The following is an 11,288-nucleotide window of genomic DNA, read 5'->3' on the forward strand; positions in this document are numbered from 1 at the left end:
TTTGGCTAATAGGATACTGAGTTGGGAATACATTTATTTTGGGTCTTAGTGGGCTATATTAGTGTAAGCCATATAAAACTGTTATTTTTAGAGGTTGAAAATGATTGTACATTGGCAATTTCATATGGTCAACCTAATATTTATGAGGCTCAAAACTATGTCAGCATATAGTTAAGTTATTTCTACTGTCCCGGTAAAGGAATGCCTCCCAGGAATCTTCCTTCTTCTCCTAGTGCTATCCTAATGAGCCCTGTACCCAGAGTGCGGAGTACATGGCCAGAGCTCGTCTTGTCATGTGCATGCCTCTGAAAGCATCTGGCACTGAAAGCATGTGGGTAGAGAGGAAACAATAACTTTGATTGACCCTGATAGAGGAAAGATTGAATAATCTTTCCAGTCTCTCCATAGAAAATATTATAAAATCCAAGTAAAGGAGGAGGAACCACTTGAAGGGGGAGTTGGTCTGGTGTGCACTTCACACTTCAGGAATATTGTTGTGCGTGGAAGCACTGTTTTTGGAAGACTTGCCCAGAAGAAAAGATGTTTGGTTTCACAAATCAAAGATGTACTAAAGTGTAGAGGACTGCTGTATTTGCAGAGCTTAATCCTCCAGCTCTCAATTCACTGACAATAAACACTATGAGAAGCACTTCCAGAGCTGTTTTTGCATGAGACTGGTCAGGAGTCATCTGCAGTGCCTGTGTCCTGCTTGTGAAAAGATGGAAGAAGTTAAGTTGCCAGCAGGATAAAAAGGGAAAAAAAAGAAGAAGAAGAAGAAAACAACCTGCTGAAATCATGTGGTAGTTGCCAGGGCAGGACCCAGTCTAAAGATTGCATTGAAACCAAAGAAATTCAACACTATCTGGAAATAGGATAAAAGGCAAACAGATCAGTAAGTTGCAAAAGGAATTTAAAAGTCACAGTTCTGATGCTCACAGTACCACTTCCAGTGCCTGCCCAACTCCATCTCCTTGTTACAGTAACAAGTCAGGTGACGGATCAGATACAGAGAAGGCTTCCAGCTCTAACATGACACTGTTTTTTTTTCTTTTAGATTTCACACAGTAGAAAAGACAGAACATATGTTGTGGGATTATCTATAAATGGTGTTTTGGGGAAGTCCTCATCCACACACATCTATTCAGGCCTTAATGCAAGAAGAAAGCAGTTGCTGACAATCTAGAGGAACAGCGGCAGGAGACTCTGCCCATCTTCACTCAGGAGTGGTGACTGAGGTGGATGTCGAAGGGGAACAAAAAGCCATTTATAGTTGAAAAGACCACAAAGTGACAAACTGACCCTCTTATTTTTAACTTGGATACCTGCTATTCTGCCAAAAGACAGTTTGTAGAATAGTTCTGAAAGGGTTATTCTTCCCCCAGTCCCACAAATTCTGAAGCCAGTGTCTAGCTTCCTAAAAGAAAAAAGAAATGTACATAATATTTAAGATACTGAGTATTTATATGAAATCTGAATGCTGCTGTAAAGTGCTCTTTAAGTCTTTTTTAAAAATCCCCTTCTAATGAATGAAACTAGGGAAATTTCAGGGGACAGAGATAGGATTTGTCATACAATAAACTGAATGTAGTTTTAGTCTCTCTACTAGAAAAGCAGTGATTGGGGCTTTTTAAAAGATGGGTAGCTACACTTGTCTTCCATCATAATAATAAATTTGGCATAACTCAGTAACATGGATTGCTCCTAGAGATGGTTTTTAATAATTTTGAAATATTAAGGTCTCACCAATTTTCTGATGATTAAACCTGTACTGCTGATTATTAAGCAGTGAAAACTGAGCTTTCTGGTGTAAATACCTTGAAAGTGAAAGTAATTTCTAAATATACAGAGAGGTAAATTGACTGTATATGTTGCATTCTGTGTCACCTCACTTCATATTAATATTTGATAAAGATTTCAATTCATGTGAAACTTCTAAAGCAGAATCAAAGCTGCTCTTGGGGAAATGGCAAGCCTTTAGGATAGGCAAGATCTTGTATGAATAGTATTAAAGCATTACCATATGGTAGAGAACACACTCCATTAAAAATGTTAAACTGTCTGAAGAATAAAATGTGCAAGTCTCCAGGGGCACAAAACAACAGTAATGCTTCTCGGGGCACATTTCTAAGAGCGTTCACTGAGTGTGTAAATAATTGACTTTTGTTTGCATTACATGACAGGTGACTTAATTGAAAGCCTGCACAATTCAGTTTTAGCTCAGGATTACTTCAGTTGACCTTTGTGAAGGTCTTACCTGTGTAGAGTGGGTATTTGACTCATTTTAACTTATTAGGGGTTTTTGTTGTTTTCCACTTTATGTTAAAAAAAAATAACTGAAAGGAAAGAGGTGTGTATTAACGCTAAGTGAGTTTTTTAGTTTGGCTTCTTTTAGTCAGGCTTTCTGAACATGGATATATCCTGAATGTGGGGCTCTTCAATTTCAAAATCCTCATTGAAAACCTCTCACTTGAACCCAAACCAAAGTACTCTCATTGCCTCTTTTCTAGAAGTTCAGAAAAAAGAAAAATCACCAATTCAGGCTTTTCATGATGAGGGAGGGTCATTAGCCTGCCTTATAATAACATGACACAGTGCTTATTTTTCAAACTGGGTTTTAAAAATTGGATAGTATAACAATAAAGAGTGAGGTACTTCTTATGGGCACCCTATAGTTTTGCAGTTCTTAATGCAAACTTAACATTTTATTTTTCTTCATTTTGGGAAAAAGAACCTACATGCTACCATCACTTCTGTACTTATTTTACTGGACCTCAACCACAATCTTCTTTTTCCTCCTCTACCTCTCTTTACCTACATGATGTACTGCATGTAGTCATGGACTCTGTATTAAAATATTAGAAATCTACAAATTTGTTGTGCTATTTATACTGTTGGATACTGATAGTCAAATATATGTTTTTGAATAAATTTAGTCTTATGAAAAAATAAAGAAAATATTAAAAAATCTTTGAAATATGAAGATTCAACCAAAGTGTACCAGCCAAAGCGCAACAAAAGAACACACCAAAAGAGAAAAGTATACAGAAGCAAGGATTGTAATTATCTGAAAATGTGTGTAATTATCCTGGATTTTGTGATTTTTTTTTGATAACTGTCAAATCATTCATTTGTTACATTTTGCAAATTATTTTCTTAAAAGGCTCTTCTACCTGCATCATATAAGCTTCAAAGTTCACAATACCTGGGTCTGTCCCTAAATGGAAGGCATATGGAATGGAGTCCCAATAGCAAACAGATTTCCTCCAGGAACCCAAAGATCATTTTCAGGGATTATTTAACTTCTTAAGTTGGAGAGCAATCTTAGTAACATACCTGATGTCCTTTTGGTAGAAAATGTCTGTAATAAGATGAAAATACATGATGACTGCTGCTAGAGTATGTAATATTTCCAGATTAAGATGAGAGTAAATTTCAAAAACTTCATAGCAGCTGTCTATCTATTTCCATCCTTCTCTATCTCCTCTCAACCTCGTTTATTCCCATCTTCCCTTTCAGGAAAATGAAGACAGATGGGGATCGTCAGAGTAAGAGATTCTTTTCTTAATGAAATTGGGAATAGGTGTGGAAGACCCAGAGAAGGGATATCTTCTAGTGTTTTCCAACTCTGTTTCTCCCAATGATGTATAACCCTGATTGCAATTTTGCCTTTCTTACTGGGGTGGCCTGGGAAGCGCTACTAGAATCAGCAAATATATTCCTTGCTAATAAATTCTCCACCAACATGAATTCCTCAGTTTTTATAAGTAAAACAGATGTTTGCTCTTCTGCACCACTGTTTTATCTTTTTCTTTAATTGCACCAGCTTTGGGGTGTGTGGGAAACTGTAACAAAAGAAATAATGCTTTTCTGATTGCTGCACAAACAAGTCCCCAAACGTCACAAATAATTTAGAAAAACAAGAAATCAGAGGTTCTACTAATATTTGCTCTTCAAAGCTTTTCTTTAATGAACTTTTGACAGGGGGATGAAGTGGCTTGTGAGACACCCTGCTTGATTTATTCATGGTGAATACAATTATATAGCATAGACATTTAAATATTTAATACTTCCTTGCCTTTTGGAATATAACGTATATATTATTTTCTTTTCCACTCTTTTAAAAATCAGAAACATCTATGATATACATTAAACATCATGAATCAGCTCATAAATCACCTGCAAGGCAGCAGGATTGTGGGACCTTTAATACTCGTCTGGTATCCTACCTCCTTTCTTTTATATTTGCATATCTTGGTGAATATGATAACCAACCTTAAGTTCTCTAAGACAGAATCTGAGACATACAAGACACTTTACGACGTATTCGCCATATCCAGCTCATGCAAGCCTACCTAGTCTCTCCTTTGGATGACCTCAGTACCTCCCAATTAGGAAGTAGGGAAAAGAGGAGTTCTTCTTTAGGAAATATAGTTAATATATCATGTTTAAAGGTCTTATTCAGTGGACAATCATTATTTCATCATACTGATTCATTCAGCAGATATTATGTGAATGCCTAATATGTGCTAAGTACTGTGTTAGGTGCAAGGGAGACTACGGCGTATGAGCAGACAAAAATTCATGCCCTAAGGGTACTAACATCTTAGTGGGGGAGGCAAGCAAACAAAAGAATAAAATATATAATGTGTCAGATAATGATAGGTGTTATGGAAAAAAATATAGCAAGTAAGAGGACTAGGAAGAAATGAAATGAGGTGGTGGATTGGGTATCTTAGATTGTCTTCTCCAGATCTATTCTCTGCTCTTCTCCATCCTCCTCTCTGCCCTGGGAGGCAAACCAATATGGATTTTATTAATAGGCCCACTGGGAAGAGATATGAGGGAGGGAGAAGTGTGAGTTCAGGGTATTTGTTCTCTCAGCTCCTTTCTCACAGATGCCTTGGGCTGACTGCTGTCCTCCTCCAATCACTGGCATTTTTCTCAAGGCAGCTCTCTCTATTGGACTGTTTGTACTTTCTAGTATCTTCCCTCCCTTTTGTCCCCTCATGGCTGGAGGAGGCAATAGCCCTATTATTACTATCCTTGAGGTTCTGTCTTTTCCCTTTTGGCTTTTTACTACATCCTTCCCACATGATTGCAAATAGTCCCACATGATTGCAAATATTGAACTTTTCACCAATTATCTTAATTTAATGTGGCACCCATTTGCTGGGACCCGACTGGTACAGATGCTGGTCTAGTAATATCTCCATGCTGGTTTGTCATTATCAGTGACATTTGAAGGAGATAAGGAAAAAAGCCACAGAGATGTGTGGGAAAAGAACCTTCTGCGTAGAAAAACAGCAGCTCTTTTCTTTGAATGTTGGATGGACAGCAAGTTGGACTGGGTGGCTGGAATGGAGTAAGCAAATGGGAGAGTGGTAGGAAATTAAATCAGAGAGTTATAGAATGAGGCGGGTAGGTCATAAAGTGCCTTTATAGGGCTTATATTCAGTGTGAGATTGGAAGTCATTGGAAGCAATGACAAACTTTATGATGCATCACCCTGGCTACTATTTGGAGAATAGTCTGTATGGGGGCAAAGGTGGAAACAGGGATGCTATGTAGGAGGCTATTGAAAACTATGGTGGTGATTATCATAGCAAAGGTAGTGAGAAGTAAGGGGATTCTGGATGTATTTTCACAATATGGGGACAAGATTTGCTGATGGATATAAGTTAAGAGATGAATCAAGAATTACACCAAGTTTAGCAACTGGATGGATGGATCTTTCTTTTCTGATACAAGGACAACAACTGGAGAAAGAATTTTGGGAGGAAGATTAGGAATTTGATTTTGGACCTGTTAAGTTTGAGATGCATTGAAGTAGTTGGGGTTAGTTCATTTCCCATGGTAGTTCATTGGAAACACTAGGCTAGAAATACAAATTTAGGATTTATCAACATATAGATGGTATTTAAAGTTTTGAGACTTAGTGAAATTACTTAGGCTATTGTTTCTTAAACTCTGTAGTTGAATATTGGTAAATATAATTTTCACCATAAACATATGGTAGTTGGGTCAGTCCAGTCAACCTTTAAAAACATTAATAAGATTAGACATAAGGTCAGGCCCGGTGGCACACTTGGTAGAGTGCAGCACTTGGGAGCACGGCGGCACTCCCGCCGAGGGTTCGGATCCCAGGTAGGGACCGGTCCGCTCACTGGTTGAGCGCGGTGCGGACGCGACGCCCAGGGTTGCGATCCCGTTGCCGGTCGCGGTACGGGCGCGACACTGAGGGTTGCAATCCCGTTACCGGTCATGAAAAAAAAAAAGACAAAAAGGAAAAAAAAAAAAAGATTAGACATAATATGTTATAGAAAATAAAGAGCGTGTATATTCTATAAGTAACATATATACTAAATAAGCACCTGTGAACTTGCGTATCCATTAAAATACTGACATGTCTATGTAAACTCATATGAAAACATATAAAGTGAGTATAACACAAAAACTATGTTTGAAAATATTGTCTTTTTAGAAGGCATTTTTATTTAAATTTCAGGAAGAGAGTAATTACTGACTTTCCTGACAAACATAATTTAATTATAACTCTGATAAGAGAACAAACATAAGGAGCATTATTGCAGCTATCCTTGAAACGTCAATCTACTTTTAAAATGCAATTATTTGAAGCCATTTGTTTATAGCATGCCATCTCTGTTTTACAAAATTTCAAACACTTGGGCCTTCTGAAATTTGCTCTAAGTTTAGGATTTTGAGTAAAGGACAATTTTCAGTAGTATAGAGATCTCTATTGCCAAAAACACTAGAAATGGAATCAGAAGTATGGATTTCTAGGATAGTTATTTTGTCACTGACTAGCCATGTGAATTTACAACTTAACTTCTTTGGACTTCAGGTTCTCTGTCTGAAAATGAAAGATTAAATTAGATTATTGTATTTTCACAGTTCCATAGACTCTTCTACCCCAGCCCTTGTTTCAACCAGAGTCTTTAGCGCTACCAAGGAAAACTTTCTTGAATCACAGTTAAAAAGTCATATTTTCTTGAAAAAAATATTTTCTATTAATTATGTAGGAAGTTTCTGTCAGCTTTGAGAGCGGCCTTATCCCTAAACCACTTCCTAAAAAGCATGTTTAGCCAGTTTTATAACTGTCTTCCCAGGTAAATAATCTTTTCTTGCCTCTGCAGTATAATTTAGCTGTAACATTCTTTAATTATAGAGTCTTAGGATCTTACAGTTGAGACAGACCTTAGAAATGATCTCTTTCAACCTCTTTCCTGATACAGAATGACCACCACATCCCTGAGACTAGTAATTCAAAATCTATTTGCAGAGGGCCAGGGGCTCATCAACTGGGATGGTAACCCATTCCGTTTTGTAATAGCCCTTATGCTTTCTTTTGTGCTGCCAAAATAAATAGCTCTGAAACCTCCACTTGGTCATTTCACTGTAGTGATTTAAAAGCACTCAAAGTTAAGTGGCTCTCAAAGTTTACTGTACATAAGGATCACTTAGAGGGTTAAGATGAATATTCCAGGACTCTCTTTTCAAAGACTGTTTCAGGAGGTTGGAAGTGGAGTCCAGCAGTTTACATTTTTAACAAATATGTCATGTGATTATAAATGAAAATTGTTATTATACCTGACCATGTAATATTGTGGAATGTAATTATTGTGGAATGAGATGCTCCAAGATTTTTCAGTTACAAAATAGTTTGTATAATATGATTCCGTTTTTGTGTATAGTAGCACCTACTTATAAAAAAATCTGTTTAGGAGGATATCCCCAAAATGTTATCAGTGGCTGATTATTTCTGGTTGTTGGGATTGTGAACAATTTATAATTTTACTTATCTTTACATCCTAATGTAAACCATGATTTACATGTAAAACATGTAAATCATGTTACCATGATTGTATATTATTTTTATCATTAAAATAAGTTTTAATGCACAAATTATATTTCTACTTTTCTTTATATCCTGTTTCTATAATGAATATATTTTACATTTATTATTAAAGTAGCAAATTTTAATGAGTAATTTGTCACCCCTACTATTTATAATAAAGGTGATTTTGTAGAAGATGCAGACTTGCAAGAGTGAAAGAGATCTGTCTAGTATGGCAATATTTTTGCTCTTACTGAGCTTCTTCAGGGCATATTAGAGTAAAGGTCCTTAGTAAAAATTACAGACTCTTCTGATCTCCTCTAAAAGAGGATGATGGTCAACACTGGTTGTCATGTCATTATTCAGTCCAAGGCCATTTCATCAGTCATTCGTTTATTCTTTCAGCAAGCATTCATGTTCTAGGATCTGTGCCAATCACTAGAGCTAGAAAGAAAACTTGTGTTAAAATTTCCTAATACAGGGCTGACCCCGTGGCTCACCGCGGGTTTGGATCCTGTATAGGGATGGCCGGTGCACTCACTGGCTGAGCGTGGTGCAGACCACGCTGTGCTGAGGGTTGCGGCCCCCTTACCGGTCAGGAAAAAAAAAAATTCCTACTATAGTAGAGGAAGTAAAGGTGGCATAAAGAACAAAGGTGCTGTCTCTGTTTAGGAAGCTCTGGGGTGGTTTCTCTTAAGAGTGGTTGAATGCAGTGAGTCTTCAAAGTGAGAAGCAATCTTATCTAAGCAGATGGGGGAGGGGAGAGACTTTTCCTTGAAAGACATATGCAAAGCCATAGAAGTGTGACCTAGTGTGTTATAAATGGGGGACTGTAAGTCATTTGACATGGTTAGAGGGCTGGATGCCCATGAGGGAATTGTAAGAGGTGACTTTGGATAAGTGAGCAGGAGCCAAATCCCAGAGCATCTTACATGTCATTTTGAAGAATATGGGAATTTAGATAAACAGCTTGATTAGCTTTGTATTGTGGCAGCAGTGTGGTGGATCGATTGGAGGGGGTGGCTGGAGATGGAGAGACCAGTTAAAAGACTATTCTGATACTAAGAAGTGCTAGAGACCTGAGTTGTTAAGGGGCTGGAAATAGTATTCCAGCTGTCCAAACCGGTGACAATATTTTGGGAAAAGATGCTTATCTGTTACAAAATAATTGGTTATTGGTTTAGGTTAAGCCAGGATTAATTCTCTCTGTATTTGTTCTTTTCTATTCAAAGGGGATAGTAATTATGTGTGACATCTCTTAATCTGTAAACTTTATCTTCTCTTTTCTAATCACTCCAAGAACATAGTACCCTTAGTTTAAGGAAAATGAGGAAAAGATAGCTCCTTTACTTTCAATGTCTGTTAAAAGTACCGTTACTTTTGTACTCCTTAGGGTTGAAGAAAGGATTGGATGTTAGAAGAAGCCAATTTAGAAGACATGTAATTTTATAATTATTAGTGTCCTTTTATTTAAATTTTAATGACAATACTACCACTCTTTATATTTTGTTAGGAGTTTTGCCCTCAAGCCTGTGAAAAGCAGTTTGAAACCAGATGATTCTGGGAGATCTCTCCTTAAGACCAGCTGCCGTTCTGATGTGATTACTCATTGTTCTATCATTAGCAGACTAGACCCAACCAGCCACCCTTTGGACTATCCCCATACAATGCTGTTTCTGTGCCACTTAGGCAGGGACTCGTTGTACTCCAAGCTCAGCTGCAGGGCCTGCTGAATTAATCAAAGGATGCTTAGACCGCATTTCCTAAAGACTATGGAATTTCTATGTTGACCCCACCCTAACACTGAACTCCCTGCCCTTTTTAAATGTTCTGACAGCTGAGGATCTGAGACCAGTCTAACCCTGGGAAGACAGCTTAGGAAAAATGTTCTCAAAAGTTTATTGATGAGAAATGTGAATTTACTTTGTCCTTTTGCCTGTCAGAATTTACAAAAAAAAATTGATTTGTAATTAACATTTTTAATTACCCTAGAATGTAATAAGCACTGCATTTGCTACTTTACTTTTATTATTTCATTTAGTCCCAACAACATCTTATCACATACTTATAATTATTTCTGTTTTACAGAGGAGGAAATGGAGCGTCTGCTATGATGTGGGTGTCTGGTGACTTAAGACAGGTGGTTCTCAATTCTGGCTACACACTGTAATCACCTGAAAAGCTGTTTTGAAATAACAGTTCCTGGGTTAGATGAATTTGGTTAGAATCTCTGAGGGTGGGGCCCAGGTACTGGAATTTAAAAACAAACAAATGAAACCTTCCCAGGTTGATTCTGATTTGTAGCTGGGGTTCAGAATCTTTGTCCTAAGGTGTCTGACACTTGGACTTTATCAAAAGTGTGGTCCTTAGCCCAGCAGTACTTGCATCAAGTAGAAGCTTTTTAGAAATGCAGAATATTGAGACTTTCCCTCCCTGACCTACCGTAAAAAAATCCCTGTGGAACTATTTGTACTGCGTTTGCAACTTTTCTGTAATTCTAAAGCTATTCTAAAATTAAAAATGTTGATTAGAAAATAAAAAGATCATGTTTGGTATACAAAGATCAAAACTTTCCCTCCAGAAGTTCAATCTAGGACAATAGAAGCTTATTAAAAGGCAATTTGCTAAGAGCTGTAATAAAATAACATAGAGTGGTATCACTTTATAGGAGGAAATGAAGAATACCTCTTGGAGTAATTAGAGGAAATTGCCAGAGGAAGGCGACTTGAAGGCATTCCCAGCACTGAGAAAGGCACAAGGGACAACTCTTCTAAGAAAAGTTGGTAATATAAGAGGAATTAAAAAAGGAACATGAGTCGGAGCTATGATGAAAATATGAGGGTACTTCAAAAAGTTCATGGAAAGATTCTTATTATCTTTTAATCCTATTTTTTCTACAAACTTTTTGAAGTACCCTAATATAATGTTTAATAAGCATGTATATATTTTAAAAATATGAGAAATCTTTACCCAAAACTGAGGATTAGTGCCAGATTAGAAAGTTAATAAATGATTAGTGGAAGAGTTTCTTTCTCTTTTCTGGAGAAAGCAGATTTATTAAGAGAAATTAATCATTTGCAGCATTGGCACTCTTGGAGGGGGTTGTGGACAGCCCCTTTTTTGAAATTTTGTCTTCTTGGCACTGTCTATTCTCTCTTAACTTCTCTGTGTTAGAGATCCCATGCTTACATTCTTTTTGGGCCTTTGCAGATGCTGTTTACTCTGTATCGGCAAAGAATTTCCGAGCTGGTTAATTCTGGTTATCTTCTCGTCCTTCAGCTAAGATTCAGCTGAGAATCACTTCTTCTGAAAAGTCCTTTCTGATTATTTGCAGTCTTGGTTCCTATTGCATCCTATATATGTCACATTGTTGCAAATTTTCTTTTTGTCTGTTTCTCTAATGGAACTGTAAGGAAGACAGGGTTTTTTTTTT

General features: G+C 37.1%; 1 pseudogene; it reads left to right on the forward strand.

Annotated features, from left to right (window-relative positions):
- Positions 1-272: 272 nt before the first annotated feature.
- Positions 273-1,230, forward strand: LOC103610310 (annotated as a pseudogene).
- Positions 1,231-11,288: the final 10,058 nt, after the last annotated feature.

Source organism: Galeopterus variegatus, unplaced genomic scaffold (genome assembly GCF_000696425.1).
Source record: "Galeopterus variegatus unplaced genomic scaffold, G_variegatus-3.0.2 Scaffold10905, whole genome shotgun sequence".
Taxonomy (NCBI): Eukaryota; Metazoa; Chordata; class Mammalia; order Dermoptera; family Cynocephalidae; genus Galeopterus; species Galeopterus variegatus.